At 36.5% G+C, this 19427-nt stretch overlaps 1 protein-coding gene across 6 annotated transcripts in view; it reads right to left on the bottom strand.

Moving 5' to 3' along the window:
- Positions 1–18972, bottom strand: part of GREB1L (GREB1 like retinoic acid receptor coactivator) — a 174567-nt gene extending 155595 nt beyond the window's left edge. For 4 of the 6 annotated variants that reach the window (XR_006195366.1, XM_042911022.1, XM_042911025.1 and 1 more), the window contains exon 1: positions 18897–18972. The gene's annotated coding sequence lies outside the window, so the exon portion shown is untranslated. Of the gene's footprint in view, positions 1–1570; positions 1852–3662; positions 3849–18896 lie in introns of those variants that run through there. The other 2 variants (XM_042911023.1, XM_042911024.1) reach the window with 2 other exon arrangements.
- Between the last annotated feature and the right edge of the window lie 455 nt (positions 18973–19427).

Below are 19427 nucleotides of genomic sequence, written 5' to 3'. Positions count from 1 at the left end.
GATTATGTTCAAAATAAACTATTGGGTGAAAAATAGGAAATACAGTCATAAAATATCAAGTGAAATAAAAACTATTTGTCAGTGATTTTAATATGTAACTTAGAAATATTTCTATTCCTGTGTTATTGTGTCTAAAGGAAAACAAAAGGGGATTTTCCTAAGAATATACTAATTTCAATATGCATATTTATAGCACTAAAATATTAAAAGTAATATTAATTTATGCTTTCTAAAGACAGTTTTCATTTTATTGTCCTTTTATTCCAATATGAGAGAGAGGAAAGAGAAAACCATTTTAGATTTTGAAATAAAAATCTTTATCTTACCTCTCCTACTGTCAGAAGAATGTCTTCAGGCAAAAGAGCAATTTAAAAAGCAAGACGCAAAAAAAATATAAAAAATTTAAAAAAAAGGGCAAGACGCAGATTTTCAAACTTATGTATCTCCCACCCACCCACCCACCCACAAATAGACATCTTTTTGTAAGTCAGGAGTCTTGCTACCTACAACTAAACCCAAGATTACCCCATATGGTCAACAAGGTCAAACTGCATTACTGCCAATGAAACTATATGACTCCACAAGGACCTTAATGATTTTTAAAAAAGGTCAGTAATCCAATTCCAATAGCTTCAGAGTCTAAAATTGCTAATTTTTGGCCACGTGCTACACACTTCACCTGCTAGTAATGACATTTTTGTATTTTCTTCTAATTACACTCAAAGCTAAGACCTTTGGCCCTGGGCCACAGACCCCTATTCAGGCTGCACACATTCTCTTAAACGACCTGATCCTTTGTTGTCACTCTTACTCTTTCATCTATTATTTACACCCATAGAGAAGGAAGAGACTCTACCATTTGTATAGCTTAAAGCTTCTAATCATCTTAATTTCTTTGCCTTTCAACCTATGGTCTTTTTCATAGACTAATGCCAGAAAGTTTGACAAAATCATTTTTTTCAACCACATCCTCCCAGCTCCCCTTCCCCTTTCCTACTCCCTGGCCAACCTCTCTCCTGTTCCTTCTTTTACACAGGAATGATTCTGCATCAGTCCAAATTTACAAATTTTGACTTTCACCAACAAATTGAATTTCTAAGTATAATACAAAATTTCTATGTTGTTTTGACAGATCAATAACAATTATATTTCTTTCTTTCATCAAAGGACCATTAAATTAACTGGAAGTTTACTTAAAATATGTCCCCAGTCTCACTAAGTCATGAGCATAGATTTTTCAGAATCATCCGCAAAAATGTCAAAAAACTTAACAGGAAAGATGTTGGTTATGTGGTTATTACTTTTCCAACATTTTAATATCTACAGTTGCTCAAAAGCTTACAAGAAAAAAAGGAAAGAAAGAAAAGCAAAAATATAAGGAAACTTTTTAAAGAAAACAGATTTCTTAAATAAAAAATTTTAAATCTTTACATTTTAAGACTATTAATTCTCAAACAGCAAAATTGTCACATAAAACAATGTATATCATTGCAATTTCCCAACATTTTCCCCCAGACTTTTTTTAACTGTCCAAATACATTTTGCAAATCCAAAGCACAGAATTGTTTACCATGATGCAGTCGTGCCCCTCAGATCACAGTAGCCACCAAAAGCCTCTGATTTCCAAGATGTTTATAAAATGACATATGATCCATCTTTGCTCTCTCTTTCTCTATTGCTCAGCTTACTCTTGATTTCTAACAGTGTTTCCTTGTTGTCTGTCCTTTCTGCAGACCCCGAAACCCCTTGTCTTTTCTTATTTTCACCATTTGCTTCAACCAGCAGTTCACTGGAGACCCATCCATCTTGTAATGCCTAAAGTGACAGATGCTCTCAGGAACCACCACACTGCTGAGTGAACAAAAGATAACATCACCTCTAGGAACTCCAGAGAGAAATACAACTACAACCTTAAGACAGGGGCTGACTTGACAGACACTGGACCATAAACCTCTTCTAAGTGAAAAAAACGAAACAAAACAAAACAGAACAAAACAATTGCCACACACACACACACACACACACACACACACACACACACACAAAATCTGACACAAATCAAAGGCAGAAAAGAGTGATTATTTGTGGATTGCCTTTTCACTCTGAGGCTCACTTTTCCCTCCCAACGCCTTTATATTGGGGCAATTCACTTGCCAAGAGGCAAGAGAAGTTCTTGGGAAAAAGAGCCTTTCTCAAGTATCTTCTTTTATTCAACCATATTTGAAGTGAAATTTATTCATGTGTGTGTTTCAGTAAAGCTAAGGCTTATGACAGAGCATTTGTAAGCCTGACCTGTCCTGCTTGCATAAAGCAATATCTGGACTCAGAAATGCTGACTCAATTCTACTGCTAGGCACTGGCATGCTTTGCAAATTAAAAACACATTTAGAAATTAAAAAGCAACGTGTGACACAATGTCAACAGTATATGTAGCTCATAAAAATGGCTTACCATTCATTCATCAGACAACTTCCAACTTGGGTTAAAAAGACAGTTAACAAGAGGATTCTGGGAAGGGCTACAGATCTCTTTTCTAACAAAGGAAGGGTTATATTAACATCTCCCAGCAACAAACTAATGACAGGGACGCTGTAGATACAGGGGATGCTGCCTGATGCCATCTAGGGTTTTGTTTTTCGTTTTTTAAGCATCTTATTTAAAATCTTCATGCAGGAATAGGTAAATGCAAATTCTAACATTTAACTTTAGTTTAACTCTAAATTTACATAAATACAGCGAAGGGAAAATTTTGAAGAATAGAAAAACAAAACCTGACTTGAAGGTCACTTAAGAACATCATGTGATCAATGTCAATTACAGAGATTAACAACTGTTTTTTATATTAGGTATCAAGCAACAAGGAAGAAAAATCTCTGCTACAGCTAAATTATCATTTTCAAACCAGGTAAATGATACAAATATTTATGTTAAATCTAAAATAAAGAGTGAAATGCTTAAGAAAAGTTCTGTCAACTATACTTCTAAGAAGAAATGTAAGCATTTGCCGTGGCATTTCTTTGATACAATTATTTTAATTTTCCTTTAAAATTTTTGCACAAAAAGCCTTTAGTTACAATTATTTTTCTTTGAAGTCACTAGTGACTGTCCTCTCAGTCCCATTTTACTAAAAAAATATAAAACTTAAAAGATATTTTATCTCCGGGGTTTGAACTATTTGTGGGGTAACAGAAAAATGTCCAACTTGATAAATCAACATATCTGTTTTTTAAACATTTTTTTAATGTTTCTCTTATTTCCTCACATTTCAGTGTATCTGTACAAATAAGATACTGCAAATATTTCAGAATCTCGGAATTTTCTGGTTTTTATTTTAATGCTGGCAAAACAGAATGCATACAAAATAATTAAATGAATATGCACAATTTATATAACTAAATGGGAAAAAGATTAAATTGAGACTGCTTATCAATATAAAAGGACTTGTTCTAATATAAACTTGATCTTTAAACCAGATCATTTTGTTTTTTGTTTAACACACCATGATCCTAAGTAATTCACCCAGAATTACTGATCCAAAAGTACCATATCATTCAACACTTTCAAATTTTGGCATTAATACCAAAAAGAGAGACGTGACCTTGAAATGACAGTTCCATTGCAGAAGGCTCCCCCCCCAAAAAAAGCCCACTTAAATGACTTACTTTTAAACACAATAGGATCGATATGCATGCAGGAAAAGTACACCCCTGTGGAAAGTTCTTATTGCCTGATTGATCAAAAACAAAACAAAACTTTTCTTTTTTAAGGGCCCCTTCCAGATCACAGTCAGTGCCAGAAATCCACACAGGAAAAAAATCCATCAAAATGAAACCCTAAAAGGGTTTACCCTTCACCATCCTATTTGCACTTCAAAACCCTGTAAGTCCTTCAGTTAAACCCCAGGGCTGAACCATTTCAATAATAAGAGAGGTGGCCAGAGGTGATTTATCTCCCATTTGGCCTCTGGACAGAGGCTGTAATGTCTACGAAACTTCCCTTCCCTGAGTCGTACCCTCCCCCAAGTCTCAACCTTCATTTGTGCGGCTTTGGATCTGCAACCTTCCAAACAACTCCTATGCCCCTTCCAATCAGATGCAAGAACGGTCTGTAACTCAAGATTTGGGTACATTTTCTTGGCAAAGCTTTCACAAAATGGAATGCTGCTGAGTAATTAGCGCTTTGAAAATACCAGGTTAAATTTCAGGTTCTCTTTGTTATAAGTTGGGGAAGAAAAGAAACTTTCTTTAGCTTCTGTCTTCTCACATATGTTAATTGTTGTCAGAACTTGTTAAACTTTTTCCAATTTATACTTTGATGCTCAATGTTTCTGGCCACATCAGCCAAGTTCCTGCAGTGATGTTCATCTAAATTTAAATCCTTGCATTGTAAAATATCTTATCCAACAAAGTACAGATTTCACAGGTCATACACTCCTGGGTCAAAAAGACCTTAAAAACAGATATCAGACCACTATGACTCAACTGATTTATCTTACCTACCCTTGTTATCAAATATGTACTATAACTGTCATCATACAATTTTCCTCTAGTGAAATAAACATCAAACAATGTCAACAGTTATTTACATAGAAATATAGGTCCCAGCAGTCATCAAATGTGAAACACAGTGAAGTTATTCCTTAAAAATTAAGGATATTTTGTCAGTATGCATGAATTCTCTATTTCAAAATTACATTCACATGCGTCTTAGTGTGGAAAGAGGATGAAATATATATGCACAGTTTTCCCTGTTTTCTTTGTTGTTGTTTTTTTTCATTAAATGAGAAGTTTGTTTTTCTAATTGATTCTGATAAATTCCAACTGAATGCCACATTAACAACTTGCACTAAATGATTCCACTATAGTGATTTCATTTTTACAAGTTGAAACTTTCAAGCTATGTCACTAACTTCATATATTTAAAGACTCACAGGCAAATATATATTTCACTGAAACCTAAAATCAGTTATGAAAAATTTTGAATAATACAATTAAATATATGCTGATAGTTAAAAATACAAGAAAGACACATTTTTGTCAACTAAAAATTTTTTATGTTTTTGGAGATATTTGTCAATAAAAATTATATTTCTGCCATTAAAAAATGTACCATCAACATCCTTATACCTCATTAGCAAATATTTTTCATTTTCAGAGCTCCAACTACCATGAATTCAAGAAAAAACAATCCTCACAGCAAATGATGTTATTGCATGCTACCAAGTCAATGAATCTCACACGTGTATTTGAGATAACATAATAATTCAAATTGCATAAATAAACCAGGAAAAATAGATGGCTAAAAAAAAACAACAACTAAGAGACATGGATTATATCACTGAAACAAACTTTGGCATTAGTAACAATATTCAGGAAAACAAATATCTTAACCTACTACAGGACATAAAATAAAAACAAAAAAAAAATGCTTTCTTCAGATAATCAACAAGAGTAAATTGATCCACCACAGAGGAAATATTCAATTTCCATTAAATATTTACTCAGTGCAATAGGTTGTTAGGTCTATGTAGACCTCAAAGAAAAAATAGTTCCTGTCTGGTAGGAATCAGGTCTTGGGAGAATTGAATGGAGATGAGAGGCAGTTTCTCAAGCCCTGACACTGTATTTCAAATTGACAATGGTAAAAACTGGAGATGTGCTATAAAACGTATAGTACTACTTTGAAATCTGATACAAAGAAAGTGATACTTATTATGATGAGCACTAAGTAATGTACAGAATTGTTAAATAACTATATTATACACCTGAAACTAGTATAACACTGTATGTTAACTATATTGGAATTAAAATAAAAAAACTTAATAAAAAAATAGAAAACAAACAAAAAAAAAAAAGAAAGTAATACTTAAGAGACTATTAATTTTAATAAAGTTCGACTGGATAAGCAACTTCATTTCCTATAGTAGCACAATAAAATTCAGATGTTCAAAATCTGCAGTCCCCAACTCTCCCACTCTATAACCATAGCCCAGTCACCGATATTCTCTGGGCCTCTTATCTATAAAATGGGGAATAAAGTAAATACATTTCTAGATTGAAAACATTATGGTGGTAATGGGGGAGGGGAAGAGATCCCATTCACAGTAGCAACAACAAAAATAATACCCAGGGATCAACTTAATGACAGATATATGATAACATTTTTTATTTATTTTTTATTTTTTTATTTATTTTTTTAACATTTTTTAAATTGCCAATCTTTATTTAGGTGATTTAAGTGAAATTTTACACACATAGAGGAAGGTGTTACGTGTTTTATTTTTATTTTTATTTTAAAATTACAGATTTAATCTCAGAGTGGTAGAGTAATTAATGTCATTCAACAATGTTTATTGAGTGTAAGGTAGAATTGAGGTTTTAATTTTTTTTAATTCGTCATTTTTCATTATTTATTTATTTTTAAATTTACATCCAAGTTAGTTAGCATATAGTGCAATAATGATTTCAGGAGTAGAATCCAGTGATTCCCCTACATATAACACCCAGTGCTCATCCCAACAAGTGTCTTCCTTAACGCCCCTTGCGCATTTAGTCCATCCCCCAACCCACAACCCCTCCAGCAACCGTCAGTTTGTTCTCTGTATTTAAGACTCTCTTATGTTATGTCCCCCTCCCTGTTTTTATATTATTTTTGCTTCCCTTCCCTCATGTTCATCTGTTTTGTATCTTAAATCTGTTTCACATATGAGTGAAGTCATATGATATTTGTCTTTCTCTGACTAATGTTGCTTAGTATAATACACTCTAGTTCCATCCACGTTGTTGCAAATGGCAACATTTCATTCTTTTTCATTGGTGGGTAATACTTCATTATATATATGTATACCATATCTTCCTTATCCATTCATCTGCTGATTGACATTTTGGCTCTTTCCATACCTTGACTATTGTTGATAGCTCTGCTATAAACATCGGGGTGCATGTGCCCCTTTGAAACATGTGCTAGGTGTTTTAAAGAGAAACCTAATTGTTGTAAAAATATGTTTCTCAAACAAAATCATAAAGTTAACACAATTCCACTCAAAGTATCAGAGTTTTAGGGGAACATTATGAAAACATCCATAGGGATGTTAAAAGATTACTTAAAAACAAAGATGGGAAAAAAGTCTCTTCAATAAAAGTTATAAGGGGAGGTAAGTCAAAATAAATGTTAAATTATATCATGAGGAAAGAGCTTTCAGTCATTAAATCTATGTCACTAAATCCAATGAACATATTTTTGGCTCTCCTCTAACATGCCCTCTTGGTAGATTTCTTGAAATTTCCTTTTCTTCGGCTGGATTTCATCTGGTATTCTTCCTTCCCTAGCTGCTTCTCAGTTTCCTTTGCACTCCCACAATATACCACCCAGAAATGAAATGTTGGAGTTCCACAAGGTTTAGTCTGTAGCCATCTTCGAAGGTGGCTTAAATGATTCTTGTCTCCTGTGTATGCCCGCCCCCACACTGAATCAGGGTTGACTTGTGCGATCACTAAAATACCAAACAAATGACAGCCTGTGATTTCCAAGGTCATAAAAGATACTGCAGTTTCTGCCTTGACCTCTTGGATCACTTGCTCTAGGAGAAGGCAGTCACCATGCTATAAGGACACTCAAAACAGCTCTGGGGGTGGGACCTGAGGTTTCCTGCCAAGAGACAGCACGAACTTACCTAATTGCTCTCCTTGCCTCCTGTCTGGTGCTCTCCAATCATTTCTCTGCATTACAGTGCAAATATAACCTGTCAATCCTTGCTAGAGCCCTTCATGGTTTTATATTACTCTGAGTATAAAAATCAATAGTGTAAATATCCCTGCCCATCTCTCTAGCCTTATCCTGAACTATTATTTTCCTAAATGTTGTGCTCCAGCAACACTGACCAGCCTTTAAACACCTATGTTCCCTCTGCCTGTAATTTCACCCATCTTATCTTTTAATTTTGCCAGTTTAAATCCCCTCATCCTTTAGATCTCAAGCATTGCTTCCCTGATCCCCTTAGTCCTTGCTAAAAGCTCCCATAGGACCTTATTCATATCCTTACCAGCATTTAATTCACTGATGAGCTATATAACTTGTGTATTAATGTTTGTCTTCCCTATTAAATTCTAAGTTACATGAAGGTAGGCACTATGTTTTTCTGTTTTTGCCTATTATTGATATCGCAGCACCTATTGTAGTGCCCTCCTACAGAGCAGGTACTCATAAATACTGTTTGAATAATTTAATAATTTAAAATGCAGGGCTAGCACAAGAATGAGAAGCTCATTAGAGACAGTCCAAGAAAACTTTATTATCTATAAGAATTATTATATGACACCCACAGCTAACATCATACTCAGTGGGGAAAAACTGAGAGCTTTTCTCCTAAGGTCGGGAACCAGACAAGGATGTCTACTCTCACCACTTTTATTCAACATGGTACTGGAAGTCCTAGCCATAACAATCAGACAATAAAAACAGATAAAAGGTGGACACCTGGGTGGCTCAGTTGGTTAAGCATCTGACACTTGGTTTGGGCTCAGATCATGATCTCATAGTTGGTGAGTTCGAGCCCCATGTTAGGCTCTATGCTGACAGTGCAGAGCCTGCTTGGGAGTTCTCTCTCTCCCTCTCTCTCTCTGCCCTTCCCTCGCTCACTCACTCACTCTCAAAATAAAATAAAATAAAATAAACATTTAAAAAAATTAAATTAAAAAAACAAAAGGCATCCAAATTGGTAAGGAAGAAATAAAATTTTCACTATTTGCAGATGATATTACTATATATAGAAAACCCTAAAGACTCCACCAAAAAACTACTAACACTGATAAATCAGTAAGGTTGGAGGATACAGAATCAATGTATGGAAATCCACTGCATTTCTATAATGAAGCAGCAAAAAGAGAAATTAAGAAAACAATCCCACAGGTGTGCTATTTTGAAGGGGCAATATGCACCCCGATGTTTATAGCAGAGCTATCAATAATAGCCAAGGTATAGAAAGAGCCAAAATGTCAATCAGCAGATGAATGGATAAGGAAGATATGGTATACATATATATAATGAAGTATTACCCACCAATGAAAAAGAATGAAATGTTGCCATTTGCAACAACGTGGATGGAACTAGAGTGTATTATACTAAGCAACATTAGTCAGAGAAAGACAAATATCATATGACTTCACTCATATGTGAAACAGATTTAAGATACAAAACAGATGAACATGAGGGAAGGGAAGCAAAAATAATATAAAAACAGGGAGGGGGACATAACATAAGAGAGTCTTAAATACAGAGAACAAACTGACGGTTGCTGGAGGGGTTGTGGGTTGGGGGATGGACTAAATGCGCAAGGGGCGTTAAGGAAGACACTTGTTGGGATGAGCACTGGGTGTTATATGTAGGGGAATCACTGGATTCTACTCCTGAAATCATTATTGCACTATATGCTAACTAACTTGGATGTAAATTTAAAAACAAATACATAAATAAAATGTAAAACAAGATCCCATTTACAATTGCACAAAGAAATAATAAAATACCCAGGAACAAACTTAATCAAAGAAGTGAAAGACCTGTACTCTAAAAGCTATAAAACACTGATGAAAGAAATTGAAGATGACATAAACAAATAGAAAAACATTCCATATTTATGGGTTGGAAGAACAAATATTGTTAAAATGTCTATACTACCCAAAGTAATCTATAGATTTAATGCAATCCCTATCAAAACACCAACAGCATTTTCCACAGAATAATCCTAAAATTTATATGGAATCACAAAAGCAATCTTGATAGTTAATAGTATCTTTACTATTAGTAAAAGATAGTAAAAGCAATCTTGAAAAAAGAAAAACAAAACCAAAGGTATCACAATTCCAGATTTCAAGTTTATTACAAAGTGATAGTAATTAAAACATGACATGATGCTGGCATAAAAACAGACACATAGGTCAACAGAATAGAATAGAAAGCCAAGAAATAAACCCACAATTATATGGTCAGTTAATCTTTGATAAAGGAAGAATGAATACAATGGGAAAAAAGTCTCTCCAATACATGGTGATGGGAAAACTGGACAGCTACATGCAAAAAAATGAAACTAGACCACTTTCTTTCACTGTACACAAAAATAAACTCAAAATGCATCAAGGATCTAAACATGAGACCTGAAACCATAAAAATCCTTGAAGAGACCACAGGCAGCAATTTCTCTGACATTGGCTGTAACAACATCACTCTAGATATGTATCCTGAGGCAAGGGAAACAAAAGCAAAAATAAACTATTGAGATTACATCAAAATAGTTTCTGCACAATGGAAACAAGCAACAAACTAAAAGGTAACCTACTGAATGGGAGAAGATATTTGCAAATGACACATCTGATAAAGGGTTAGTATCCAAAATGTATGAAGAAGTTCTGCAACTCAACTCTCCCCCCCCCCCCCCCGCAACAAACAAATAATCCAATTTAAAAATGGGCAGAAGATTTTGGGATGAGCACTGGGTGTTGTATGGAAACCAATTTGACAGTAAATTTCATATATTAAAAAATAAATAAAAAATAAAAAAAAAGAAACTAAAAAAAAATAAATACAAGTATACTTAAAAAAAAATAAAAATAAATAAAAATGAGCAGAAGACATGAGCAGACATTTCCCCAAAGAAGACATGAATGGCCAAAAAACACATGAAAAGATGTTCAACATCACTTACTATCAGAGAAATACAAATCAAAACCACAATGAGATACCACCTCACACCTGGCAGAATGGCAAAAATAAAAAACTCAAGAAACAAGTGTTAGTGAGGATCTGGAGAAAAAGGAACCTTTGTGCACTGTTGGTGAGAATATAAACTGGGTGCAGCTACTGTGGAAGACATTTGGAGGTTCCTCAAAAAAATTAAAAATAGAACTGTCCCATGATCCAGGAATCACACTACGGGGTATTTAACCCCGAAATACAAAAACATTAACTCAAAGGGATATATGCACCCTTATGTTTATTGCAGCATTATCTACAACAGCCAAACTATGGAAGCAGCCTAAGTGTCCACTGATAGATGAAGGGATAAAGAAGATGTGGTGAATATCATTCAGCCATAAAAAGAATGAAATATTGCCATTTGTAACAATATGGATGGATCTAGACAGTATTATGCTAAGTTTAATAAGTCAGAGAAAGACAAACACCATATGATTTCATTCATATGTGGAATTTAAGAAACAAAACAAATCAGCGGAGGGAAAAAAAAAAAAAAGAGAGAGAGAAAGAGAGACAAACCAAGAAAACAGACACTTAACTACAGACAACAAACTGATGGTTACCAGAAGGGAGGTGGGTAGAAAGATGGGGAAATAGGTGATGTGGATTAAAGAATACACTTACCATAATGAAAAAATAATAATAAAAAATATTTTGGAGATATTTCTGTATAAACATGTAAAGATATTCCTCATTCTTTTTTGTGGCTGCAGAGAATTCCCTGGCATGTATATACCATGATTATTTTAAGCTAGTCCCTTAATGATGGATACTGAGTCAAAGGATATATGCAGTTTTAATTTTGTTAAATATTGCCAAACTTCCCTGGTTTTGTTTTATCACACACAAAGCAGTCTTCATTTCTTCTACACATTAGAAACATTTTCAATTACAGTTCTGTTTCTCTAAGGTCCACATCAGATAGGAAACCGCCAAAAGCACAGAAAAGCTGGGTTGGAAAGAATCCCTGATAATTAGGTACCAAGTGAGAGTTGAACTAATCGTTGAACCAATTTACACTCCCGTTAGCAATTTATGGATCACCATACCTTCAACAGTGTACAATATTATCTACTTTTGGATCTTTGTCAATCTGACAGATGAAAAATGGTATCTCAATGTAGTTTTAATCCGCATTTCTCTTACTATGGATGAAATTGAACATCTTTTCAAACATTTAAAAGCCCTTGAATTTTCTTCTCTGAAAAGTCCAGTCTTTATCCATTTTTATATTTGCTTGTTGGTTTCATTCTTGATTTGTAGAAGTTCTTTATATATTAAAGAATTTTGTCTTTTGTGTATGATATGGGGTGCAACATTTTCTGCCAGTTTTCCATTTTGCCTTTGCTTTTGGTGTTTGCTATTGTTTTTCCACCCCAAAAAAGGTTAATTTTTATGTAATTAAATTTATCAATTGTTAATATGTTAAAAAGTTGCATGGAAACACATAATTCACTTTACTTATTTAATTAGATGATCTATGTAAGTGTTTACTTCCCAGAAGCATTAAGAAAGCAAAGGCGTGGAGTAGAGGGAGAGTAAGTTAAGAAAAAGAAATCTCAGGACACCTGGGTGGCTCAGTTAGTTGAATGTTTGACTCTTGATTTTGGCTCAGGTCATGATCCCAGGATTGTGGGATTGAGCCCTGTGTTGAACTGTGCCCTGAGCATAGAGCCTACTTAAGTTTCAGTTTCTCTCTCTCTCTCTGTCTCTCTCTCTCTCTCTCCCCTCCTCCCCTCCTTCTCTCTCTCTCCCTCTCTCCCCCTCTCTTCCTCTCCCCCTCTCCTTCAGCTCTCTCTCTCACACACATACACACACACTCTCTCTCTCAAAATAAAAAATAAAAGAAAAAGAATCTAAATAAATAGAACCCCAAAGATGTTATTTTTCTATTTAAAAAAGTTTTTCAGTTTTGTCAGTTTATTTATCATTTTTTAGGGGAAATAGATATTTCCACCTTACCTACTTCCTCTTGCTTTTGCAAAAGGGGCAGAAACACACACACACACACACACACACACACACACACACACACACACCACAAAAACAAGAGAGGTGGAGATGATGAATGGATAAGGGTTTGAAGTTGCCAACAGGAGCTTAGGATGAAAAGTTTGAATCAGTAGCTTCTTAGAAGAAAGAGAATGAACATCTTTAGATCCATTTATTTCTTGATTCTGGACTTTAAATTGGTGGAAGGGCTGCATACTTCTGGTAGAGGGGAGGATCCCAGGAAAAGCGTTAACTATGGTTTGTTTCTTTTTTCTAACAAGAGAATCCAACAATGGATTTTCTCCCTCATACCCCAAATTCTAACTCCCAACCCTTTCTCTACCTCCTATAAACTTTCTACCTTTCTTTAGTCCATAGTTGAAAAACACGAGAGCCAATTAGTGTTTGTTACCATCTTTGCTGGTAACTCCCACATCTACATCATTGGCCATAATATCTTTTCTGAGTTGCTGATCTTCACCCAAACTCATATGTCCAAAATTAGTATGTCCAAAACAAAACTCATAATTATTAGAGTAAAAGCTATTCCTTTTTCCTGATTTCATTTTTTCACCTAGAAAGTACTGTGAACTGTGCTGTTCCACTCACCACTCTATCAATGACACCCAATCCCATCTGCCACCTCCCCCATTTGGGGTCCAGAATTATGTTCTATCACTGGTCTACAGCGTGCCCTCCTTCTGTTCCAGCCTCCAGAAACTCGACTATAGGACCCCAACTTTGTTCCCATCACCTGCTTCCTGGATCTTCTTCCCCCTCACCAACTGACTGACTGTTGAATAGGAAACCTCTTCGGTGCTATTTCTTGTGCATGTGTCCTCCCAGCCCCCAGTACTGCCCTTGATTCCTGAGAGCCATGGAGCAGTTTTCTACCATTCTTTTCTTCTAGCTGCTTGTTTTAAGTCCTTTTTAAAAAAGTGTTTATTTATTTATTTTTAGAGAAAGAAGGAGAGAGAACAAGGGAGGAGAGAGACAGACAGAGAGAGAGAATCCTGAGCAGGCTCCATGCTTTCAGCGTGGAGCCCGATGTGGGGCTCAATCTCACAATTGTGAGATCATGACTGAGCTGAAACTAAGAGCCAGAGGCTTAATTGACAGCCGCCTAGGTGCTCCTTAAATCCTTTTTATGTGATTCCCCCTCAGGCCCCCAATGCTGCCAGCTGCTCTGTGAGACTAACCAGGTTGTCTGACCTGGGGTCAATTCTGTATGACTCGTACAGAGTCACTCCCTGAAAGGCCACTTTCCCTACTTTCCAGATTTTGTAGTTTCTGCATCAGTCACATGAACCCCACTGCTCTGGTCTGTCATCACTGTGCTTTGTGAAACTGTATCTCCTCGTAGCCTTTCTCAGTGTCTGTGGCACTTTTGTAACCTCCTAATACTAGAGTAAGTTTTTTTGCCAAAATGGTGCCCTCTAGATTTTCTGCACCTCTCAACCTGGGAGAATTGGGAAACTTTCTGCAAGACTGCCTCCCTGGTCCTCCACATTCTTCTCCTGATGTCAGTTTTTCTGGGTTTGACACAAGCCCATGAGACACCCTTTAAAGCCTCTGACAGGCTATGCCATGTCCTTTCCAGCCCACTTTAGTTAGACTACATCATTGTGAGGCCACCAGCCCTTCTGTTTGAATTCTGTCAATCTCCACCTGGCCCACTTCTGGGTGGAACCTGGACAGTATTGTCACCCTTTTCCTACCTTCTCCCCCCACATCCCTGGAACTGGCTGTTTTCTGTGAAAGTGGCAGTGAGCAGGTTCAGTTTTGAACTGGCCCTGAGGAAAGGGGTTAGGAGTTGTGTGGGCAAGAGGCAGGGATGACAGCCATTGGAGAAGTGAGAATAAATTTTTTTCTTTTGAATATTTTTTGTATAAGTAATAAATGCAGTGGAAACAAACAAAAAGTAGCTTGGAGGCAGTCTGTAAGGGAACTTATATGCCAAATTGGGAATTTGAATTTTGTCCCCAAAGCAGGAGAAAGCCAATGGAAGCTTTCCAAAAAAAAAAAAAAAAAAATTAAGATAATTAGATTTTTAAAAATAGAAGGTAACTCTGGCAATAATGTGAAAGTTAGAGACCAGATAAAAGGTTTCTGAGGAATCTAGGAGGAGTTGATGGGGACTGTACATAATCAGGGCTGCCCTTTAGGTAGGGAGTTAGAAATTCAAGACTCAAGTTCAGGAATGAGAACTCAACAAACAGACCCTGGAGACAGTTGCCACATGGAAAACTGTTGTCTGTACTGGGGAGATTACTAGGGACTACCACTGTAGAGAAAGTATGTGGAGTAAGGGTCAAGGAGGTGGGGGGGGGGGGGGGGGGGGAGTCTGAGAAACATCGTCACTTGAGAGTCAGTCAAAGGATGAGGAAAACCACTTTGCAGAAGGAGCAGTAGGAGAAGCAGGAAGGAAACCAGGAACCTGAAGGGTTTTGAAAACCAAAGGACAAGAGACTTTGGAAGAGTGGGAGGTGGTCAACAGTTTCAACAGGTAAGGAAGGTCAAATTGGATCAAGAATGAAAATCTGCCAGGTAGCAATTAGTCTTTCAAGAAGTGTGGTGAACTAGGATGGAAATCCGTTGGTAGTTGTTGGAAAGGTAGAATGGCAGGAAAGATACTAGAATGAGGGATCTTCACAGGATGAGTTTCTTCCCTCCAAGGAAATGGAGAGGTGGTGATACCGAAGAGAGGAGATGATTAATGGAATAAGGTGCTGGAGGGGTAGAGAAAGGAGAGAGGAACAGATGAAAGACACACATCAATGGCAGAACCACAGGACAGGAGCCTGGGTCCCTGATCATAGCAGAAATGTTTTACGAGCTATAGACAATTACCTCCAAACTCTGTTTATGTGGAAAAGAAATAAACTTCCAGCTTGGTATTTAATGCTTCCTGTCATAAGCAGACAAACGAACTCCTAACTGATACAGGAGAGAAGGGAGTTCAAAGAACAAGCAAGTACCTCTCACAAGCATGAAGACATGAAATAGCACAGTATGTTCTGAAGACAAGACCAGTCTGCAATTGCTAGACTATCAAATGTGAGAGAGGGAACAGTAGGAAAGGAAGATGAAAATGTAGACCCAGGCTGTGAGGAGTTGAGACTGGATCCTATGGATAAGAAGTAGCCACATGAAAGGATGTTAAACAAAGAAATGGCATGTTCCCCATTTCAGCTTTGGATAGATTCTTCTTGTGGCAGTCTGGAAGGGGCTGATGTGGAGGCAAAACATGATGTAGGGAGAGTGCTTAGAAACTTCTACTAGTCCTGGTGAGAGATCATGATGCCTGCACGGGTGCAGTTATGGAAGGGTTACAGAGGGATGGAGAGACCTGAGAAATACTCAGGAATTAAATCAATAGGAATTGGTGACCAATAGCATGGGCAAATGATGCAGGGTGAAGCCCAGGTCTCTATCTTGCATTGCTTTTCTCCATCCTCACTGTTCAGGCATGCCACTGCCTCATATATTCATTCAGTAGATATGTATTGAGTGCCTTCTCTGTGCCAGGTCCTGCAGATACAATGGTGAACAAGACAGAAATGGTCTTTGCTCTCCCAGATCTTAAACAGGAATACCATTGCTGAAAGCTTCATATGTGATATCTCATTTAATCCTCCAAATACCCTTTGATGTAAGTATTACTATGTTCCCATTTTTCAGATGAGATAACCCAGTCTTAGAAAGTTTAATGATTTGTTCAAGGTCATATGGCTAGCTGGTAAATGGTGCTGCCAGGAATCACATGCAGATCCACCTTACTTTAAGGTATGGTTTTATTTTGTTTTGTTTTGTTCTGTAGGCTCTACACCTAATGTGGAGCTTGAACTCACAACCCCAAGATCAAGAGTCACATGCTCTATGGACTGAGCCAGCCATGTGCCACCTAGAGCCATGTTTTTAATCACTTGACTATGTTCTTTCTCATGCAATTACAATGTATTGAATACTGTAACAAGAAGTATGGTGGTTTGGATCACTGCAGCCTCCCAACTGGACATTCTTTCTGCATTTGTATGTTTCTACAGTGCAAACTGGGGAGAATGGTGGTACCTCTTCTAATTGAGGGCACTTGGAGGAAGAAGATGAGGCTTTGCATGGAAGGTGATAGATACATTCAGGCCTTAGATATATATTGATTTTGAGATGGCTCTGAAACATCCAAGTGGAGATACCCAGCAGTAATGTGACAGACAAGTCTGAAGTTTGGAGGGAAGCAGGGTTGGAGACGAAGCACTTGGCATCACTTGTACTTATAGGTCAGCTAAATTAAGGCAATTACTGTGACTCTTCAGGGGCTCCTAGAAGAGGAGCAGCCTGCTGAGAAAAGGGCAGGGTACAGGCTTAAAGAGAGTGGAGTAGATTTAGGATAATTGATTAGAGAAAAAAAGAAGAATTCACCAAGGGTACTCAACTCAAGATAATTAAGTTGTATTTAGGGTTAGAGAGAATGAATTTATAGTTGATATCCATCTGCATGACTGAGGGATTTTCTCCAGCAGCAAATAACCAACTCAAGAATAGGAAGACTTGCCAAAATTTTATTATTTTACTAGTTCCTTTCTTTTGTCTCACTCTGATTCAAGACCTTGCCTGTGAGTTCCCAGAGCACCCTGATTTTACCTTTGATCTGCTAAGGAACACTTGACCTATCAGGTTCTATTTAAGTCCACCTCCCCTTTGGACTTTGAAATCCTCAAAGTTCTTTGAGACTTTGAGAACTCCAAAGTTATTTTCCTTTTGAAATCTGTTTTTTATTGTTTTTATTCCCTATTATGTACTTGTTTTATCTCCATGTTAGGCTACAGAGTCTCTAAGGGGAGGGACTGTGATTTTGCACAGTTCTATAGGAGCATCACCGTAGTTCAATGCCTCAGACACAGTATTTTGTTAAACATACTGGATTGACTTTAATCTGGAAGCTGCAATGTGAAAACTAACCAACTATCTAATTCTATCAAGCAGCAATTTTTAAGACTTGGCAATTTTATTCAGACTTGGAATAAACAATCCCCTCGTCTCAGCCTTTCACTCTCTGTCTTTCATTAAGAAGTAGCTAGGACACCTCCACCAGGTATATAACATTTTGTCTTTGGAGTTTGGACCCTAGGCAGCTCTCTAGGCTCTTTGACCATGGATGAGCTACTCAGCATTTCTGGGTCTACTGAATCTCAGCAGTTTAATAAAACTCAGAGGATTGGATGTGATGATTGCAGATGTCCCTTTCTGTTCTAAAATCCAAAGATTAAAAAAGAAGTGACCAGCACCAAAAAACAAGTAGATAAAAATAAAATAAAATAAAATCCAAAGATTTCATGACCCCCCCCCCAGAAGACCTTTAAACCACACTTAAGAATACTGCCTTATAAAGCACAATTAAAACATGGGTTCCAAGTGAAATAAGTCAGAGACACAAAAACCACTATGACTTAAAAAATATGTGGAATCTAAAAAAATAAATGAACAAAGAAACAAAAACTAGAAACAGACTCATAAATACAGAGAACAACTGATGGTTGCCAGAGGGGAGGTGGTTCATGTGATGGGCAAAATAGGTGAAGGGGATTAAGAGATACAAACTTCCAGCTATAAAATAGATAAGTTAAAGGGATGAATAGTACAGCATAGGGAATATAGTCAATAATATTGTAAGAACTTTGTATGATGACATATGGTAACTACACTTTTCATGGTGAGCATTTCATAATGTATGTAATGGTCAAATCACTATGTTGTACACCTGAAACTAATATAATACTATATGTCAACTATACTTAAATTAAAAAAAACATGGGTGCCATGTTTCACAATTAGAAAATGTCAAATAAATCCCTATCTCTATAAAGTTGGGCTACAATGAACTTCCTTTAATCCTCACAGAGCACATTGCCTCTAAAATGAAGACACTGGCATTTTATATTTAATTATTGCTTTGACCACTGGTTAAAACATTTAATAGATGCAAGATGTTTTTCAGTGGTAGATTTATCCAAAAATCAAACAAAAGGGCACTGTTATTCACTTTGCTAGTAAAAAGACAAGAAGGCTAGAATGTGAAACACCATCTCAAATCTCACGTGTACCTTGGATAACACTTTCCTTTTTTTCAGATTAGAAATCAAAGAGTGGAAGTGACTTACTCAAGGTTATAGATGTACTAAATGGCAAGGCTGGTAGTAGAATCCAAGGCTTCCAGTCATATGCTTTTTTTTTTTTTTTAAACAACCAAATTGGTCAAAAATCTCCTGAAAGACAAAAACAGATGAAAGTGAAATGCCAGTTGATTGAGTTTAAACAGAGACTCCACTTTGTTCTTTCCAGGTTCAATAATAAACAATTCCAGTGATTAGCATGAAGGGCTGGCACATGAAACATTTAACTCCTAAACAAAAATATTTGTATTTTTGCACTGAAGTTAGTAAATCAATTGTAAAAATTAAAGTAAATGGAAAATAAAGAGAATTAACAAACCCAGAATTCAATTTTCCTTCACTCTTTTGGAAGACAGAAAAAAAAAAAAAATCCCTGCGGTTCCCTTCATTAGCAGGCAGGGTGGTGAGTCCCATTGTAAATCCCACTTATAAAGGCTCATGGCTACCTGCAGAGCCTAGGAGTACCAATCACATTAGTGAAGACACCAGATGACCAAAGGAAGCAGTGAGGGTCTGGGA

This window comes from Panthera leo, chromosome D3 (genome assembly GCF_018350215.1).
Source record: "Panthera leo isolate Ple1 chromosome D3, P.leo_Ple1_pat1.1, whole genome shotgun sequence".
Classification (NCBI taxonomy): Eukaryota; Metazoa; Chordata; class Mammalia; order Carnivora; family Felidae; genus Panthera; species Panthera leo.
Note: the sequence above shows the minus strand (reverse complement) of the source record. Positions and strands in the feature narration are given on the sequence as shown.